Below are 20,110 nucleotides of genomic sequence, written 5' to 3' on the forward strand. Positions count from 1 at the left end.
AATGGTCATTTCTTTCACTGAGATTTTAATGTTTGTTACCAGTCACTCAGTAAATAATCTATGAACTAAGAAATCACCATCCAGAGTTACCAGCAGTCTTCTAATCATGACATTCATTTTTGAGCAACTTCTCCAAAAGTTATGACAATAAAAATGTGAAATGATTTATACTTTGGACCATTTGAGGTTATTGGTTTCTGAACTCTGACTAAAACAGAAAGTAAAACTTTGATGTAAAGATTAAGAAAATTGTCAATTTCTGGAAGGCCTGTAGATGATTGAGCTAGACTTACAAAGAATTAACTGGAGATATGGGAGCAGAGGGTCCTCTGAGTCTCTCTTGCTGTTATGGGTGACATAATGGGTAAGTTAACAACCGAAGTACTTCCCTCACTGCTTAGTCTCTTCCTTTATGGACCCCTCCAGGTACATCTGCTGGGCAGCAGTGTGAGGAGTTTAACAACTCAGGGCCTTTTGATCTCAATACATAGGCTGTGAATAAACAGACCACATTACTTGCTGTGTCACAGTGAAATGAGTTTGTGGTTAACCTTTGTTGAATTAGTGCCCAGTGAGCACAGCAAATATTTAAAATGTCAACCCACTTGATAATGTCACAGAGGCCTCCAAATACCACACAATGGCATCAAGGAAGCACTCTACATAAAGGAACACATGACATCTCTCTACTTCAGAAAAAATGAGAGTTAAACAAGTTACTAAGGCAAGCCAGTTTGAGGTATGGGCTTGTCATACACTCACTGTTTCATGTATTTTTATGTGAAGTATTCTATCATTGATACTAAACCTACCACTGTGGTTGAAGAATTAATTTATATTAACAAAAAATTAGGAAGTTTTCATGACCACAATCTGTCATTCTTTTTCAATCTGCAGACATTTTAGGCAAAAATACAACCCTACATGAAAACTTCAAATAGAGTGACAAATCTAGTTTACAATTAAATATTTAACTCCAAAGGCAACTGAGAGAAGAGCATTGTTTTAAACTTTGAAATATAGTTGAAACTACAGAAGGAAGCTTGCATCTTCTCAAGTTTCAGGGAAAACAAATTCTTACATTTGGCATCTAAAATCATCTTCCAAAAATGTTCTGTGCCCTTTAAGTTGAAAATCTTCATTCTTATCTACTCCTATTATCTGTAGGTTTGGAGCTCGTGTCTCTAGCTGCATATGTATCAGAACATGATCTAGTCGGCCATCATTGGGAAGAGAGGCCCCTTGGTCTTACAAACTTTATATGCCTCAGAAAGGGGGAACGCCAGGGCCAAGAAGTGGGAGTGGGTGGGTAGGCGAGTTGGGGGGAGGGTTTGGGGAACTTTTGGGATAGCATTTGAAATGTAAATGAAGAAAATACCTAATTAAAAAATAAATAAAAAGAAAGAACATTTGCACACACACACACACAAAGACAATGCTTGCCCACACCTGATCATATGGAAGCATTTTCTTAGTTGAGGCTCCCTCCTCCCTGATGACTTTAACTTGTGTCAAGTTGACATAAAACTATCTAGCATTGATTTGTCTCTCAGAAGTTCCATAACATTAATGCATTGTTTGTAATCAATATTCCTGCCACTGAAAGTCCCTGTAAACTTCTGTGATTACACAAAAATATATACAATCATTATAATAAAACAAAACAAAACAAAAAAGTCTTTTGTGGTTCTGGGGATGTTTAGTAGTTTGAATAAGAAGTTCCCCTTATAGATTCTGATATTTGACTACTCTGTCCCTGTTGGTGGTGCTATTTAGAGAGGTTTAAGAAGAAATATGTCACTGGAGGAGGGCCTGCAGAGTTTAAAGTCTCCTCTTTGCTCTCCCTGCTTTTTGCTTGTGTTTGAAGATGTGAGCTCTCAGCTTCCTGTTCCTGCCACACTCTAGCTCCCCCCACCATAATGGACTTTTATTCCTCTAGAACTATAAGCCAGAATAAATTCTTACTTCTGTTAAACAAAATGTTCTGGCACAAATTCAAGCACACAAGCACAAAGGTTAACTGAAACTTTATATATTTCATTTTTCTTTGAGTTATAAATATTGGTAAGTTATACTGAATTGTTGAGTTATATATAAGCACATATTCACACACAGATACACATACACACATGCTACATACACACATCAATACATTTATTTATACATATTTCACATATACACACACATGCACACACACATAGACACACACACATATGTATATATATATATATGTACATCACATATACATGCACTCAAAATACACATGTATACCACATATCTACACATGTACATGCAGGCTTATATATATGCAAACATACAAACCTTTATATATATATAAAGAAACACATATACACACATTCTTAATGTTGGTAAAATATTAAATGATTTCCACAAATTATTAATTCCTTTCTCAAACTATTTAGAAAAGTGTTCAAACTCAATAAATTAAAATATATTAACCACTCTATTCAACACTCCATTCAATCACCAACATCAGAAAAACAAGCAAAAGAAAAGAGCAACAAAAAAGTAAAGAAAGGAAGAAAGGAAGAAAGGATGGTGTGTGTGTGTGTGTGTGTGAGAGAGAGAGAGAGAGAGAGAGAGAGAGAGAGAGAGAGAGAGAGAGAGAGAGAGAGAGAGAGAGAGAGGCAAGTAGGCAGGAAATAACCAATGAACAGTTTTACAATATAAAGACATTTATGGCTAGAAAGTCAGCTCTACTACACTCACAGAAGGTTGCAAAAATGTTTATATTTTCCTCTTTAATCCTGAAGAGTGGAGAACAGGAAAAAAAAAAGTGCTTTCTTCCTAAAACGGTAGGATACACCACACACCCTGAGAGAGAGAGAGATTTCCAAGCCTTTTTTTCTTTCTTCTGTTAATTTCTGAACTTTCTATCAAGCATGTTTTATCTGCAATTGGTATTTGCATGCCTTCAATAATTACAGATGATTATCAGAGAGACTCTTCAATCTACCACTAAATCATGCTTTAAAAACATAATTGCTATATTTGGGAAAGAATAACCTAATTTAATGTAATATGACACAATTAAAATAGTGGGAGTGGAGACACACTATAGAAACCAAGTTGTGTCAAGTTCACTCAGAACATGATATCAGATACAATGCTGAGCACTCATTTTCATTCTTGTAAATCAATCCCTGTAATTATTAATCACTTAACTGTCTTTTGTGGTTGTTCCTGTATTTATTCATTATCACATACTATTTCCTAGTCTGTTATTCCTACACGATGCTTCAGATGCAGTCAGCAACATCAAATGTGCTATCACACTTTGTAGAATTGATAATTGTTCTTAATTGTAAATCAAAAGCTTAGCATGATAATAATTATAATGGAAATCAGCTCTTCATTGGGATGTAAGACTGGAGGTGTAGGGAGTTCAGTTACAAACAAAACTATATTATAGACTTTTATTTTTATTTGGTTCTTAGAATACTTTTAAGCATATGTATGAAGTAACTTCTTTTATGTTTTGAGAAAAACAACTCTGCTTTGTGGATATCCAACATAGAGTGGCTCGTGGTGGTCCAGGAATTAAAAGTGTCTCTGGTTCATATGAGAGTTATTAGAGTTTTCACTAGTGCTACAGTATTGGAGACACAGGGAACTAATTGCATTCAAGAACTACTTATAAAGTGAAGAAGACATTGTGTAATGCAATGGATGGCTAAGGTAAAGTAGAACACTGAGGATATGCCCCAATGATCCCTGTTTCACCTAGCAAAGCTGGCACTGTCAGTGTTGGCAATGGCACAGGGTTCAGACTAAAATACAGGGGGAAGTATGAAGGCTTAGTCTGGACAAATTTAATGTATATTCATCTCGAGATAGCCCTTAGAACTTGAACAAATGTCATTGAATGCTTTGGTGTGATGCTAGAAGGAGAGATGCAGCCTGGCTTTACACTATTAACTTCTTGCATAAAGGTGAAGTGTAAACCATATGCATTGGTTCATTTAACCAATGGTAGCAGAGGAAATGGAAGGAGAGGTTTTTTTGATTGTTGTTTGTTTTTGTTTTGTTTTGTTTTGCTTGATTTGTTTTGTTTTGTTTTATTTTTGTTCTTTTTATCTTAAAAAGCCTCCATTTTAATGGATTGAAAGTGGAACATGAATTTTCAAGAGCAAATGAGAAGACAGATATGTGTCTGGAAAAAAACAGAACTAAGAAGGTCATGTTATACCAATTAAGTGACAATATAAAATATTTAGGGATGAAGACATGGGTTAGCAATATCAAATTTTAAAAAATTCCTTCACAATAGTGGTAAAATGTGAAGGAAACCTAATGATATATTCTTTTCAGATCAGCTGAGAATGAATTAAAATAGACCAAGTCACTGGGAGCAATACACATTTCGCTTACAAAGATTTGCCTGTGAAAGGAAAATGAGGCTAAGTATCAGTTGGATGGACATTGACTGTGTTCATTGTCTTTTCTAGTGTTCCACTTGATGTATTTTTAAGGGCATGCTTGAAGTATTTTCAAGAAAAAAGATTAGCTAAAGAAAGAATAGTGAGTAGTTTAGAATAGTAGTACATGAGGGTCTGGGCTGTAAAATGCAGGTAGAAAGGCAAAATCTATATACAGTTTTATTATCAGGAGAAAAGGTGAAAAGATTAATGTTTTAGCTCAATTTCAGTAGTTGTGATATTTTATATTTGCCTTCTGGCAACTATCACATTCTTTGTAAATAGAGAACTTTTCTGTAGAGGCTTCTAAGGGAGTGGAAAGTGAGAAGCATCACTTGTTGAATGCAGGAAAATATTGTGCCTCTTAAGGAAACAACCAAAGGGATTCTCTTTTCTTCCTAAAGGACGCCTTGGTTAGTAAATCTCAATTTTCATTAATAGCAGATATCATTAAATAGTAAAAACAAACAGACAAACAATGAGTTGTTTATTTTGTGTTAAGTCACTAAAATGCCATAGAGATTACAAACAAACAAACAAACCAATCTAGAGACACTTGAGTTTCCTATATTTGAAATTAAACCAATTTTACATTTAAAGTGAAAAAAAATCTCTTTCTTTTAGAACAATTTCCATTAGCTTTACAAGCCTAGTATCTTGACTACTTTCAGATGCATTTGTTAGAATAAGACTTTTTTTTAAATTTTATTTATTTACATTTCAGATATTATCCCTTTTCCCAGTTTTCCAGTCCTCAAACTCTCTATCTCTTCCCCTTTCCCCATGCTTCTATGAGGGTGCTCCCCTATCTACCCACCCATTCCTGCCTCAGCTCCCTAGCATTGTCCTATGTTGGGGCATCAAGCCTTCACAGGGCCAAATATCTCCTGTACCATGGATGCCAGATAAGGCCATCCTCTGCTACATATGCAGCTGGAGCCATGAGTCCCTGAATGTGTACTCTTTGGTTGATGGTTTAGTCCCTGGAAACTCTGGGGGGTCTGGTTAGTTGATATTCTTATTCTTCCTATAGGGATGTAAACCCCTTCAGGTCCTTCATTCTTTTACCTAACTTCTCCACTGGGGCCCTTGCATGTTCCGAAGGTTGGCTGTAAGCATCCACATCCCTATTGGTCAGGCTCTAGCACAGACTCTAAGGAGATAGCTATATCAGGCTTCTGTCAGCAAGCACTTCTTGGTATCAGCAATAGTGCCTGGGTTTGGTGTCTGCACATAGGATGAATCCCCAGGTAGGGTAGTGTCTGGATGGCCTTTCCTTAAGTCTCTGCTTCACACTTTGTCCCTACATGACTAAGAATTGCTTCCTTTTGACAGGAGCAATTCTGCATTAATATTTTTGAGATGAGTGGGTGGCCTGATCCCTCATCCAGGGGCCATGCCTGACCTCTGGATATGGTCTCTACAGGTTCTATCTCCCCTTTGTTAAGTATTTCAGCTGATATAATCTCCATTGTGTCCTAGGAGCCTCTTGCTTTCTTCGCATCTGGGACATTCTGGAGGTTACCCAGCAGATGTCCCTCAACACAGGAATAGATACAGAAAATATGGTACATTAACACAACAGAGTATTACTCAGCTATTAAAAACAATGACTTTATCAAACTTGCAGGCAAATGGTGAAACTAGAAAATATCCTGAGAGAGGTAACCCAGTCACAAAAGGAAAGACATGATATATACTCACTTATGGGGCAATGGGCTGCACACAGACAGCCTGGTCTGCAGTCGAGCATAGGTCTTGAACCAAGGGAAACCAGTGGGTGGTGATTTCCACCTACATGGGATAGAAGGCATTCAATCATGTCTCCTGGACCCCTGGTTCCTGTCAAAATTACTGCCCCCACAGCCCCCACAGGAGAGGTGTGTGGCATTATTAGCAGCTGTTCCCATTAACATTTCCCTTCATGACCTCCATGGAACCCTACCAACTAGGAAAACACAGGACATTCCTCTCTTTGATCTAAACCCCTTCTTTGCCTTGTAGGACCCTCCTCAAAACCCCTTCTTACATGTGCCCATGGTATCACCATCACCAAATATGTATGTGTTAACCCTCCTGCCCTACTCTGGTGCAAAGTCACTATAGGTGCCTGTATTAACCACACTTTTCAAGGCTCCTGCACCCCCTTGATAATTGTCCCCCAGGTTAATCTCTACAAACGTGAAGAACTAGCCTGGCAGATGGGAAAAAGGTGAAAGAAGAGAGAGTTCTTCATCCCTCTGCTCATTGGACTAGGCCTTGCTGTCTCACTGGATGTAACAGGAACAGCTGGAGTAGCCCTTGTCCAAATACAACATCTGGCCAGTGACTTCCAAGACAAGCTTGACCAGTTAGGCTTGAGTCTCTTTAATGCCAGATAACCTCCTTAGCAGGAGTTGCTCTCCAAAACTGGAGAGCCCTGGACTTACTAACTGCTGAACAGGGAGGGACTTGAGTTTTGCTGGGGGAGAAATGCTGCTTTAATGTCAATAAATCTGGTCTGGTAGAACAAGATATACAAATGCTCAAGGAACTCCAGGGGAACTTCGGGGCATGCTATACTCCCAACACCCCTACCCCTTGCTACTCTAATCCCTTGGTAGCCTGGGTTCTTCCTCTCCTTGGCCCCATACTAGCCATTGGAGCTTTGCTTCTCTTGTCACCCTGTCTCATTCAGTTTCTATAGCAGTATATGAGTAGCATTGCAAAAATCACTACCAATCAGGTCTTGGTTCAGTATCAAACTGTTCCTGACATAGGAGACAGTTATTCTGGTGACACCTCTCCCTTATAAAAAGAAAAGGTGAATCTGTGGGGCAATGGGCTGCCCACAGATGGCCTTGTCTCCAGTCGAGCATAGGTCTTGAAACCCGTTGGGGGGCAGGGGGGAACTGGTGGGTGGTGATTTCCACCTACATGGGACAGAAGGCATTTGATCATGTCTCCTGGACCCCTGGTTCCTATTGAAGTTACTGCCCCTACAGCCCCCACAGGAGAGGTGTGTGGCTACCAGTCATGTAGGAGCAGCACCAAGCCTTCCCACATGCAAATAACGTATCCCCCAGGCTCTCAGTCCAAATCAATGAGGGGTACCTGCTGATGAACCCTGAATCACCCAAAACTGTATATAAATCCTATCCAGGAAATTAAAGGTGCAGGAGAACTACTCCATTGCCTGAGTCTTTTGTTCCAGGAGCTGTAACACTTGGGAAGAGATCTTCTCTCCTGAAGAGACACCTGAGGTCCTGACACACTCCTCACTGGTTCGTCGGCTTCTTGTTGGCCCAACCCAACCCAACTCAGTGCAGAGCTGCTTGTAGTTACTCTGCCATGACCTGGAAGGCATGGCAGAGACTTTGTCTCTCTGTCTGCACTCACTTCCCTTTGCTGGAACTCTTCCTTGCACCAGGCCTGGCCAGAGATCTCCGTGGAAAACCTCTGGTACCCAGGCCCACACTCACTGATAAGTGGATATTAGGAAAGAAGCTTAGAATACCCACTATAAAAACTCACAGACCACATGAAGATCTAGAAGAAGGAAGATCAAAGTGTAGATGCTCCAATCCGACTTAGAAGGGGGAACAAAATAATCCTGGGTGGTACAGGGAGAAAGGGACTTAGAAGGGAGAAAGGAGGGGAAAGGGAAAGGGAGTACAGGATCAGGTGTGAGAGAAGACAGGGTAGAAATAGAGAGGGTCAGGAAATTGACTAGAGGTGTGTAGCAGTGGGACAAGTCATTTTTCAAGGGCTTCAAGCATGGCATTTTTTTTTCTTTACAGTCATTGTACTGACTATATAGTGTCTGAAGTTGCTTCCAGATCATTTAGATGACACCCACCACAATTATAGTCAAAATTATCACACATGAAAAGATAACATTTTTAAATTTTAGAAGAGAAACATACTTTATTTTTGCAAATAATTCACACTATAGAAAGGATGGGAGATAATATAAATAGTAAATCAACTTGGTTTAAGTTGGAAATCAAACCTAGGGTTATAATAGGCATGTACTCTAACACTGAAATGTATTCCAAATTCATATTTTTCTTAGTTTATTGAGAGGGATATTGTGGGGCAACTTGTCTGGAACTTACTATATAGCTCAGGTTTGCCACAAACTCATCTATGGCTAAGTCTCCTATGTGCTTTGATTATAGGTGTGTGACAACACCCTTAAAAAATGGAATGAATTTTGACACTCATTATTCATGCTGTTATTGCCATGAATGCCAAAATATAGAAAAGAGTTAAATTTATTTCAGATTTCTATATTTCTTTTCTGAGTGTGAATAGATTTTGTTTGGTTGGGTTTTGTTTTGTTTAGATTTTTCCCATGTCTTCTAAAAATGATAGGGAAGCTGCACCCATGACACCTCAACAATGTGGCTGTCTGCCTATATCACTAAATAAGGAGTGCTGAGAAAGGATTAGTCATTACTAGGGTTAGACCACTGTCTTAGTCAGGATTTCTAGTCCTGCACAAACATCATGACCGAGAAGCATGTTGGGGAGGAAAGGGTTTATTCAACTTACACTTTCCACATGGCTGTTAATCACCAAAGGATGTCAGAACTGGAACTCAAAAGGTCAGGAAGCACGAGCTGATGCAGAGGCCATGGAGGGATGTTACTTACTGGCTTGCTTGCTTCCCCTGGCTTGCTCAGCCTGCTCTCTTATAGAACCCAAGACTACCAGCCCAGAGATGGTACCACCCACAAGGGGCCCTCCCTGCCTTGATCACTAATTGAGAAAATGCCTTACAGTTGGATCTCATGGAGGCACTTCCCCAGCTGAAGCTCCATTCTCAGTGATAACTCCAGACTGTGTCAAGTTGACACATAAAACCAGCCAGTACAATGCAGCTTCAGCCATGCTGCTCTGGCTCTAGAGTCAAGTCTAAGTGGATCAAGGAACTTCACATAAAACCAGAGACACTGAAACTTATAGAGGAGAAAGTGGGGAAAAGCCTTGAAGATATGGGCACAGGGGAAAAATTCCTGAATAGAACAGTAATGGCTTGTGCTGTAAGATCGAGAATTGACAAGTGGGACCTCATGAAACTGCAAAGCTTCTGCAAGGCTAAAGACACCATCAATAAGACAAAAAAACAACCAACAGATTGGGAAAGGATTTTCACCTATCCTAAATCAGCTAAGGGACTAATATCCAATATATATAAAGAACTCAAGAAGGTGGACTCCAGAAAGTCAAATAACCCCATTAAAAAATGGGGCTCAGAACTGAACAAAAATTCTCACCTAGGAATACCGAACGGCAGAGAAGCACCTGAAAAAATGTTCAACATTCTTAATCATCAGGGAAATGCAAATCAAAACAACCCTGAGATTCCACCTCACACCAGTCAGAATGGCTAAGATCAAAAATTCAGGTGACAGCAGATGCTGGCGAGGATGTGGAGAAAGAGGAACACTCCTCCATTGTTGGTGGGATTGCAAGCTTGTACAACCACTCTGGAAATCAGTCTGGCGGATCCTCAGAAAATTGGACATAGTACTACAGGAGGATCCAGCAATACCTCTCCTGGGCATATATCCAGAAGATGTCCCAACCAGTAAAAAGGACACATGCTCCAGTATGTTCATAGCAGCCCTATTTATAATACCCAGAAGCTGGAAAGAACCCAGATGTCCCTCAACAGAGGAATGGATACAGAAATTATGGTACATTTACACAGTGGAGTACTACTCAGCTATTAAAAAGAATGAATTTATGAAATTCCTAGCCAAATGGATGGACCTGGAGGGCATCATCTTGAGTGAAGTAACACAATCACAAAAGAACTCACACAATATGTATTCACTGATAAGTGGATATTAGCCCAAAACTTAGGATACCCAAGATATGAGATACAATTTGCTAAACGCATGAAACTCAAGAAGAATGAAGACCAAAGTGTGGACACTGTGCCCCTTCTTAGAATTGGGAACAAAACACCCAGGGAAGGAGTTACAGAGACAAAGTTCGTAGCTGTGATGAAAGGATGGACCATTTAGAGACTGCCATATCCAGGGATCCATCCCATAATCAGCTTCTAAACGCTGACACCATTGCATACACTAGCAAGATTTTGCTGAAAGGACCCAAATATAGCTGTCTCTTGTGAGACGATGCCGGGGCCTAGCAAACACAGGAGTGGATGTTCACAGTCAGCTATTGGATGTATCACAGGGCTCCCAATGGAGAAGCTAGAGAAAGTACCCAAGGAGCTAAAGGGATCTGCAACCCCATTGTTGGAACAACATGATGTACTAACCAGAACCCCGGAGCTCTTGTCTCTAGCTGCATATGTATCGAATGATGGTCTAGTCGGCCATCAATGGAAAGAGAGGCCCATTGGACTTGCAAACTTTATATGCCCCAATATAGGGAAATGCCAGGGCCAAAAGAATGGGAATGGGTGGGTAGGGAAGTGGGGGGCGCTATGGGGGACTTTTGGGATAACATTGGAAATGTAATTGAGGAAAATATGTAATAAAAATATTAAAAATTAAAAAAAAATTAAAAAAAAAAGAATGGAAGGAACTACTGGAACAATTAATGCTGGTTAGATGGAGCTAAGAAACTAGCAATGATTAAAAAGAGACCAACGACTCTGCCGAACTTAGGAACTTAGTCTGCACAGTTGAGAGTGTGCACCACAGAAGCAGACAGTTTCTGTGACCTACCAAAGCAACACAGCTTCTGGGAAAGGTCCTGTTTGGGGGCCTTCTTCTTCGGACAGGAAGAGGTCCAAACTCAAGATATCTGTGCATCTTCCCTGTAAGAGGAGAGCTTGCCAGCAGAGAGTGCTCTGACCACTGAAATTCAGAGCAGAGAGCCTGTCTCCCAGGTCTGCTGATAGACATTAATCAGAATCACCAGAAGAACAATCTCTAAACAGAGACAACTATAACAACTAACTCCAGAGATTACCAGATGGCAAAAGGTAAACGTAAGAATCTAACTAACAGGAACCAAGACCACTCAACATCATCAGAACCCAGCACCCCCACTTCGCCCATTCCAGGGCACCCCAATACACCTGAAAAGCTAGACCTGGATTTAAAAGCATATCTCATGATGATGTTAGAGGACATCAAGAAGGACTTTAATAACTCACTTAAAGAAATACAGAAGAACATTGCTAAAGAGTTACAAGTCCTTAAAGAAAAACAGGAAAACACAACGAAGCAGGTAGAAGTCCTTACAGAAAAACAGGAAAACACATCCAAACAGGTGATGGAAATGAACAAAATCATACTAGACCTAAAAAGGGAAGTAGACACAATAAAGAAAACTCAAAGTGAGGCAACGCTGGTGATAGAAACCCTAGGAAAGAAATCTGGAACCATAGATGTGAGCATCAACAACAGAATACCAAGAGATGGAAGAGAGAATATCAGGTGCAGAAGATTCCATAGAGAACATCGGCACAACAATCAAAGAAAATGGAAAATGCAAAAAGATCCTAACTCAAAACATCCAGAAAATACAGGACACAATGAGAAGACCAAAGCTACGGATAATAGGAGTGGATGAGAATGAAGATTTTCAACTCAAAGGACCAGCAAATATCTTCAACAAAATTATAGAAGGAAACTTCCCAAACCTAAAGAAAGAGATGCCCATGAACATACAAGAAGCCTACAGAACTCCAAATAGACTGGACCAGAAAAGAAATTCCTCCCGACATATAATATTCAGGACAACAAATGCACTAAATAAAGATAGAATACTAAAAGCAGTAAGGGAAAAAGGTCAAGTAACTTATAAAGGCAAGCCTATCAGAATTACACCAGATTTTTCACCAGAGACTATGAAAGCCAGAATATCCTGGACAGATGTTATACAGACACTAAAAGAACACAAATTCCAGCCAGGCTAGAATACCCAGCCAAACTCTCAATTACCATAGATGGAGAAACCAAAGTATTCCGCGACAAAACAAAATTCACACATTACCTTTCCACGAATCCAGCCCTTCAAAGGATAATAACAGAAAAAAAAAAAAAAACAAAAAAAAAACAATACAAGGACGGGAACCACGCCCTAGAAAAAACAAGAAGGTAATCCCTTAACAAACCTAAAAGAAGACAGCCACAAGAACAGAATGCCAAATTTAAAAACAAAAATAACAGGAGCCAACAATTATTTTTCCATAATATATCTTAATATCAATGGTCTCAACTCCCCAATAAAAAGACATAGGCTAACAAACTGGCTACACAAACAAGATCCAACATTTTGCTGCTTACAGGAAACACATCTCAGAGAAAAAGATAGACACTACCTCAGAATGAAAGGCTGGAAAACAAATTTCCAAGCAAATGCTATGAAGAAAAAGGCTGGAGTAGCCATTCTAATATCTGATAAAATTGACTTCCAACCCAAAGTCATCAAAAAAGAGAAGGAGGGGCACTTCATTCTCATCAAAGGTAAAATCCTCCAAGAGGAACTATCAATTCTGAATATCTATGCTCCAAATACAAGGGCAGCCTCATTCATTAAAGACACTTTAGTAAAATTCAAAGCACACATTGCACCTCACGCAATAATAGTGGGAGGCTTCAACACACCACTTTCACCAAAGGACATCATGGAAACAGAAACTAAACAGGGACACAGTGAAACTAACAGAAGTTATGAAACAAATGGATCTGACAGATATCTACAGAACATTTTATCCTAAAACAAAAGGATATACCTTCTTCTCAGCACCTCATGGTACCTTCTCCAAAATTGATCACATAATAGGTCACAAAACAGACGTCAACAGATACAAAAATATTGAAAAAGTCCCATGCATCCTATCAGATCACTATGGACTAAGGCTGATCTTCAATAACAAAATAAATAATAGAGAGTGAACATTCACGTTGAAACTGAATGACAAACTTCTCAATGATACCTTGGTCAAGGAAGGAATAAAGAAAGAAGTTAAGGACTTCTTAGAGTTCAATGAAAATGAAGCCACAACATACCCAAACTTATGGGACAAAATGAAAGCATTTTTAAGAGGAAAACTCATAGCTCTGAGTGCCTCCAAAAAGAAACTAGAGAGAGCACACATTAGCAGCTTGACAACACAGCTAAAAGCTATAGAACAAAAGGAAGCAAATTCACCCAAGAGGAGTAGACCACAGGAAATAATCAAACTCAGGGGCAAAATTAACCAAGTGGAATCAAGAAGAACTATTCAAAGAATCAAGCAATCGAGGAGCTGGTTCTTTGAGAAAATCAACAAGATAGATAAACCCTTAGCCAGACTCACTAGAGGGCAAAGGGAAAGCATTCTAATGAACAAAATCAGAAATGAAAAGGGAGACATAACAACAGATCCTGAAGAAATCCAAAACACCATCAGATCCTTCTACAAAAGGCTATACTCAAAAAAACTGGAGAACCTGGATGAAATGGAGAAGTTTCTAGAGAGATACCAGGTACCAAAGTTGAATCAAGATCAGGTTAATGATCTAAACAGCCCTATATCCCCCAAAGAAATAGAAGCAGTCATTAATAGTCTCCCAACCAAAAAAAGCCCAGGACCAGATGGGTTTAGTGCAGAGTTCTATCAGACCTTCAAAGAAGATCTAATCCCAGTTCTTCACAAACTATTCCACAAAATAGAAACAGAAGGTACTCTACCCAACTCATTTTATGAAGCAACAATTACTCTGATACCTAAACCACAAAAAGACCCCAAAAAGATAGCGAACTTCAGACCAATATCCCTTATGAATATTGATGCAAAAATCCTCAATAAAGTTCTTGCTAACCGAATCCAAGAACACATCAAAACAATCATCCATCCTGACCAAGTAGGTTATATTCCAGGGATGCAGGGATGGTTCAATATATAGAAATCCATCAACTTAATCCAGTATATAAACAAACTCAAAGACAAAAACCACACAATCATCTTCTTTAATGCTGAGAAAGCATTTGACAAAATCCAACACCCATTTATGAAAAAAGTCTTGGAAAGATCAGAAATTCAAGGCCCATACCTAAGCATGATAAAAGCAATCTACAGCAAACCAGTAGCCAGCATCAAAGTAAATGGAGAGAAGCTTGAAGCAATCCCACTAAAATCAGGGACTTGACAAGGCTGTCCACTCTCTCCCTACCTATTCAACCTTGAACTTGAAGTCCTAGACAGAGCAATTACACAACAAAAGGAGATCAAGGGGATACAAATTGGAAAGGAAGAAGTCAAAATATCACTTTTTGAAGATGATATGATAGTATATATATGTGACCCTACAAATTCCACCAGAGAAATCCTAAGCCTGATAAACAGCTTCAGAGAAATAGCTGGATATAAAATTAACTCAATCAAGTCAATGGCCTTTCTCTACACAAAGGACAAACAGGCTGAGAAAGAAATTAGGGAAACAACACCCTTCTCAATAGCCACAAATAATATAAAATACCTAGGCTTGACTCTAACTAAGGAAGTGAAAGATCAGTATGACAAGAACTTCATGTCTCTGAAGAAAGAAATTAAAGAAGATCTCAGAAGATGGAAAGATCTCCCATGCTCATGGATTGGCAGGATCAATATAGTAAAAATGGCTATCTTGCCTAAAGCAATCTACAGATTCAATGCAATCCGCATCAAAATTCCAACTCAATTCTTCAACGAAATAGAAAGGGCAATCGGCAGATTCATCTGAAATAACAAAGAACCTAGGATAGCAAAAACTCTTCTCAAGGATAAAAGAACCTCTGGTGGAATCACGATGCCCGACCTAAAGCTGTACTACAGAGCAATTGTGATAAAAACTGCATGGTACTGGTATTATTGACAGACAAGTAGACCAATGGAACAGAATTGAAGACTCAGAGATGAACCTACACACCTATGGTCACTTGATCTTTGACAAGGGAGCTAAAACCATCCAGTGGAAAAAAGACAGTATTTTCAACAAATGGTGCTGGCACAACTGGCTGTTATCATGTAGAAGATTGCGAATTGATCCATTCCTATCTCCTTGTACTAAGGTCAAATCTAAGTGGATTAAGGAACTTCACATAAAACCAGAGACACTGAAACTTATAGAGGAGAAAGTGGGTAAGAGCCTCGAAGATATGGCTACAGGGGAAAAATTCCTGAATAGAACAGCAATGGCTTGTGCTGTAAGATCGAGAATCGATAAATGGGATCTCATAAAATTGCAAAGCTCCTGCAAGGCAAAAGACACCGTCATTAAGACAAAAAGACCACCAACAGATTGGGAAAGGATCTTTACCTATCCCAAATCGGAAAGGGGACTAATATCCAATATATATAAAGGACACAAAAAGGTGGACTCCATAAAATCAAATAACCCCATTAAAAAATGGAGCTCAGAACTGAACAAAGAATTCTCACCCGAGGGATACCGAATGGCAGAGAAGCACCTGAAAAAATGTTCAACATCCTTAATCATCAGAGAAATGCAAATCAAAACAACCCTGAGATTCCATCTGGCACCAGTCAGATTGGCTAAAATGAAAAATTCAGGTGACAGCAGATGCTGGTTGGCAAGGATGTGGAGAAAGAGGAACGCTCCTCCATTTTTGGTGGGATTGCAAGCTTGTACAACCACTCTGGAAATCAGGCTGGAGGTTCCTCAGAAAATTGGACATAGTACTACTGGAGGATCCAGCAATACCTCTCCTGTGTATATATCCAGAAGATGTCCCAACTGGTAAGAAGGACACATGCTCCATGTTCATAGCAGCCTTATTTATAATAGCCTGAAGCTGGAAAGAACCCAGATGCCCCTCAACAGAAGAATCGATACAGAAAATGTGGTACATTTACACAATGGAGTACTACTCAGCTATTAAAAAGAATGAATTTATGAAATTCTTAGGCAAATGGATGGACCTGTAGGCCATCATCCTGAGTGAGGTAACCCAATCACAAAGGAACTCTCAAAATATGTACTCACTGATAAGTGGGATATTAGCCCAGAAACTTAGGATACCCAAGATATAAGATACAATTTGCTAAACATATTAAACTTAAGAGAACGAAGACCAAAGTGTGGACACTTTGCCCCTTCTTAGAATAGGGAACAAAACACCCATGGAAGGAGTTACAGAGACAAAATTTGGAAGTGTCACGAAAGGATGGACTATCTAGTGATTGCCATATCCAGAGATCCATCCCATGATCAGCTTCCAAACGCTGGTACCATTGCATACACAAGCAAGATTTTGCTGAAAGGACCCTGATATAGCTGTCTCTAATGAGACTATTCCAGGGCCTAGCAAACAGAGAAGTGGGTGCTCACAGTCAGCTATTGAATGGATCACAGGGCTCCCAATGGAGGAGCTAGAGAAAGCACCCATGGAACTAAAGGGAACTGCAACCCTATAGGTGGAACAACAATATGAACTAACCAGTACCCCGGAGCTCTTATCTCTAGCTGCATATGTATCAAAGATGGCCTAATAGGCCATCACTTGAAAGAGAGGCCCATTGGACTTGAAAACTTTATATGCCCCAGTACAGGGGAACACCAGGTCTAAAAAGGGGGAGTGGGTGGGTAGGGGAGTTGGTGGGGGTATGGGGGACTTTTGGTATAGCATTGGAAGTGTAAATGAGATAATACCTAATAAAAAAATGAAAAAAAAAAAAGAAGAGACAAGCATCACTGAGGTGAAATCTTCTGGAAATTGTTTTGTGGGAGTACAAAGAAGCTGTGTTCTAGAGATAACCAAGGTTGAACCTCATGCTTTGGCTGGACTTGGTAATGTGTAAGAGTCCCCCAGATGGTACCAATTTTGAAAGCATGAAGGTTATGAAGAGTAGCTGAGGCTTGGCACTATGAGAGGTCATGAAAGGCCATTGGTGAAGGTACAGCCTCAATTGTACAGTTGATGGCCCAGGACTGAAGGGGTCATGCAAAGGATTTGAGGTTTGGCACCATGATGAGAGACTATGAGAGGCTATTGGTGAATCCTAGTTGGAGTAGAACACCCCAGTGTATTGGAGATGTCAGTACCATGGGATGATCACCAAGAACAGAAGCCGTGGTAGAGTGGATCAACCTAAGCTTAGAGTACTACAGAAGGCAGAGCTGAAGTGATGCCAGCCCTTAGGGGGAACCCAAAAGATCAAGTGGAATCTCAGACACTGAAACAAGAAGCTGTAACACTGAAATTGCCTTGGAGACTCAAAGTTGTTAAAGATACCAGAGCCATGGGATGCATGCTGAGGAAAGCTGCTAACAGGGAGTGGAACCAGCCCAGGAGAAAGCAGTTTGTTGCAGTCAACAAATATGTAAAAGGAATGGAGATCTGAAGAGTGCTTTGACATCACCCATGGAGATGCAGAGTTTGGAATTTGCCCAGCTGGTTTCCTGTCTTTCTTTGAGAATTACAGTTAAATGATTGGATGAATCTCAGAAGAGACCTTGAACTTTAGACTTTTAACATTGTTGAGACTGCTATAAACTATAAGAATTTTGAAAGTTGCACTAAATGCATTTTGCATTATGCTATGTTTAAGTATGTGCCCTCACTGACTCATGTGTTTGAATAAGTCTATGGGGGCCAGGGAGTGGAATGTGATGGTTTGTCTATTCTTGACCAGGGAGTGGCACCATTTGGAGGTGTGGCATTGTTGGAATAGGTGTGACCTGGTTGGAGTAGGTGTGTCACTGTGGGTGTGGGCATAAGTTCCTCACCCTAGTTACCTGGAAGTCAGTCTTCCACTAGCAGCCTTTGGATGAAGACATAGAATTCTCAGCTCCTTCTATACCATGCCTGCTTAGATGCTGCTATGTTCCCACTTTGATGGTAATGGACTGAACCTCTGAACCTGTAAGCCAGCCCCAGTTAAATGTTGTTTTTTATAAGACTTGCCATGGTCATGGTGTCTGTTCACAGCAGTAAAACCCTAACTAAGAAAACCACTAATTGATTATCTAATTCCAAGTGATTGTTCCTGTTATCATATACAAGGAAACAAAATTACATGGATTCAGCATTTATATATTTTTAATATAAATATATGGAACAATAATAATTAAAAACTCATACATTTGAAAGATTGAGGTGGGTACATGAAAAAGGTTGGGGTAAATCAAGGGAAGAGATGATATAATGTAATTTTAAAAAAATAGAAAAGCATCCAAAGAAGGATATTATATATTTACAGAATTATTATGTTATTGGATATAAGAACAAAAATATTAGTATCAAAGGTACCTACAGTTACACAAAACACAAATTCACACACATAGAAATACATACATGTATATAATCTGCTTCCATGTTTCTTTTTTTAACATTTTTATTAGATATTTTCCTCATTTACATTTCCAATGCTATCCCAAAAGTCCCCCATACCTTCCCCCCCACTCCCCTACCCACCAACTCCCACTTTTTGGCCCTGGCATTCCCCTGTACTTGTTTCCATGTTTCTATACTTGTTCTTTTTTTATTACTATTATTTTTACTTCTTTCAAATAAAAACAACTCATACAATAAAAAACAAAACAAAACAAAACAAAAAAGAAATACAGGAGACCAATACTCTCCCATAAGAACAAAAACAGAAAACAACCAAAGTAAAAGTAAACAAGCAAAAAAAAAGTAAACAAAAACAGAACATTAACATATTTAGTATATATGGATAAAGCATTAGATAAAATATCAGAGAGAAGTAAAATCATTTTCATAGAAAATCTTCAAGTCTTGCAATAGTAGCTAATTTCTTTTTTTTCTTTCTTTTTTTTTTAACTTTTTATTAGGTATTTTCCTCATTTACATTTCCAATGCTATCCCAAAAGTCCCCCTTACCCTCCCACCCACTCCCCTACCTACCCACTCCGACTTTTTGGCCCTGGCATTCCCCTGTACTGGGGCATATAAAGTTTGCGTGTCCAATGTGCCTCTCTTTCCAGTGATGGCCTACTAGGCCATCTTTTAATACATATGCAGCTAGAATCAAGAGCTCCAGGGTATAGGTTAGTTCATAATGTTGCACCTACAGGGTTGCAGATCACTTTAGCTCCTTGGATACTTTCTCTAGCTCATCTATTGAGGGGCCCTGTGATCGATCCAATAGCTGACTGTGAGCATCCACTTATGTGTTTGCTAGGCCCTGGCCTAGTCTCACAAGAGACAGCTATATCAGGGTCCTTTCAGCCAACGCTTGCTACTATATGCAATGGAGTCATCTTTTGGAGGCTAATTATGGGATGGATCCCTGGATATGGCAGTCTCTAGATGGTCCATCCTTTTGTCCCAGCTCCAAACTTTGTCTCTGTAACTGCTTCCATGGGTGATTGTTTCCAATTCTAAGAAGGGGCAAAGTGTCCACACTTTGGTCTGTTCTTCAGTTTCATGTGTTTTGCAAATTGTATCTTATATCTTGCTATACAAAGTTTCTGGGCTAATATCCACTTATCAGTGAGTACATACCATTTGAGTTCTTTTGTGATTGTGTTACCTCACTCAGGATGATGCCCTCCAGATCCAACCATTTGCCTAGGAATTTCATAAGTTCATTCTTTTTAATAGCTGAGTAGTACTCCATTGTGTAAATGTACCACATTTTTTGTATCCATTCCTCTGTTGAGGGGCATCTGGGTTCTTTACAGCTTCTGGCTATTATAAATAAGGCTGCTATGAACATAGTGGAGCATGTGTCCTTTTTACCTGTTGGG

This window comes from Mus caroli, unplaced genomic scaffold (assembly GCF_978045245.1).
Source record: "Mus caroli unplaced genomic scaffold, Mus_caroli_1 scaffold_9, whole genome shotgun sequence".
Taxonomy (NCBI): Eukaryota; Metazoa; Chordata; class Mammalia; order Rodentia; family Muridae; genus Mus; species Mus caroli.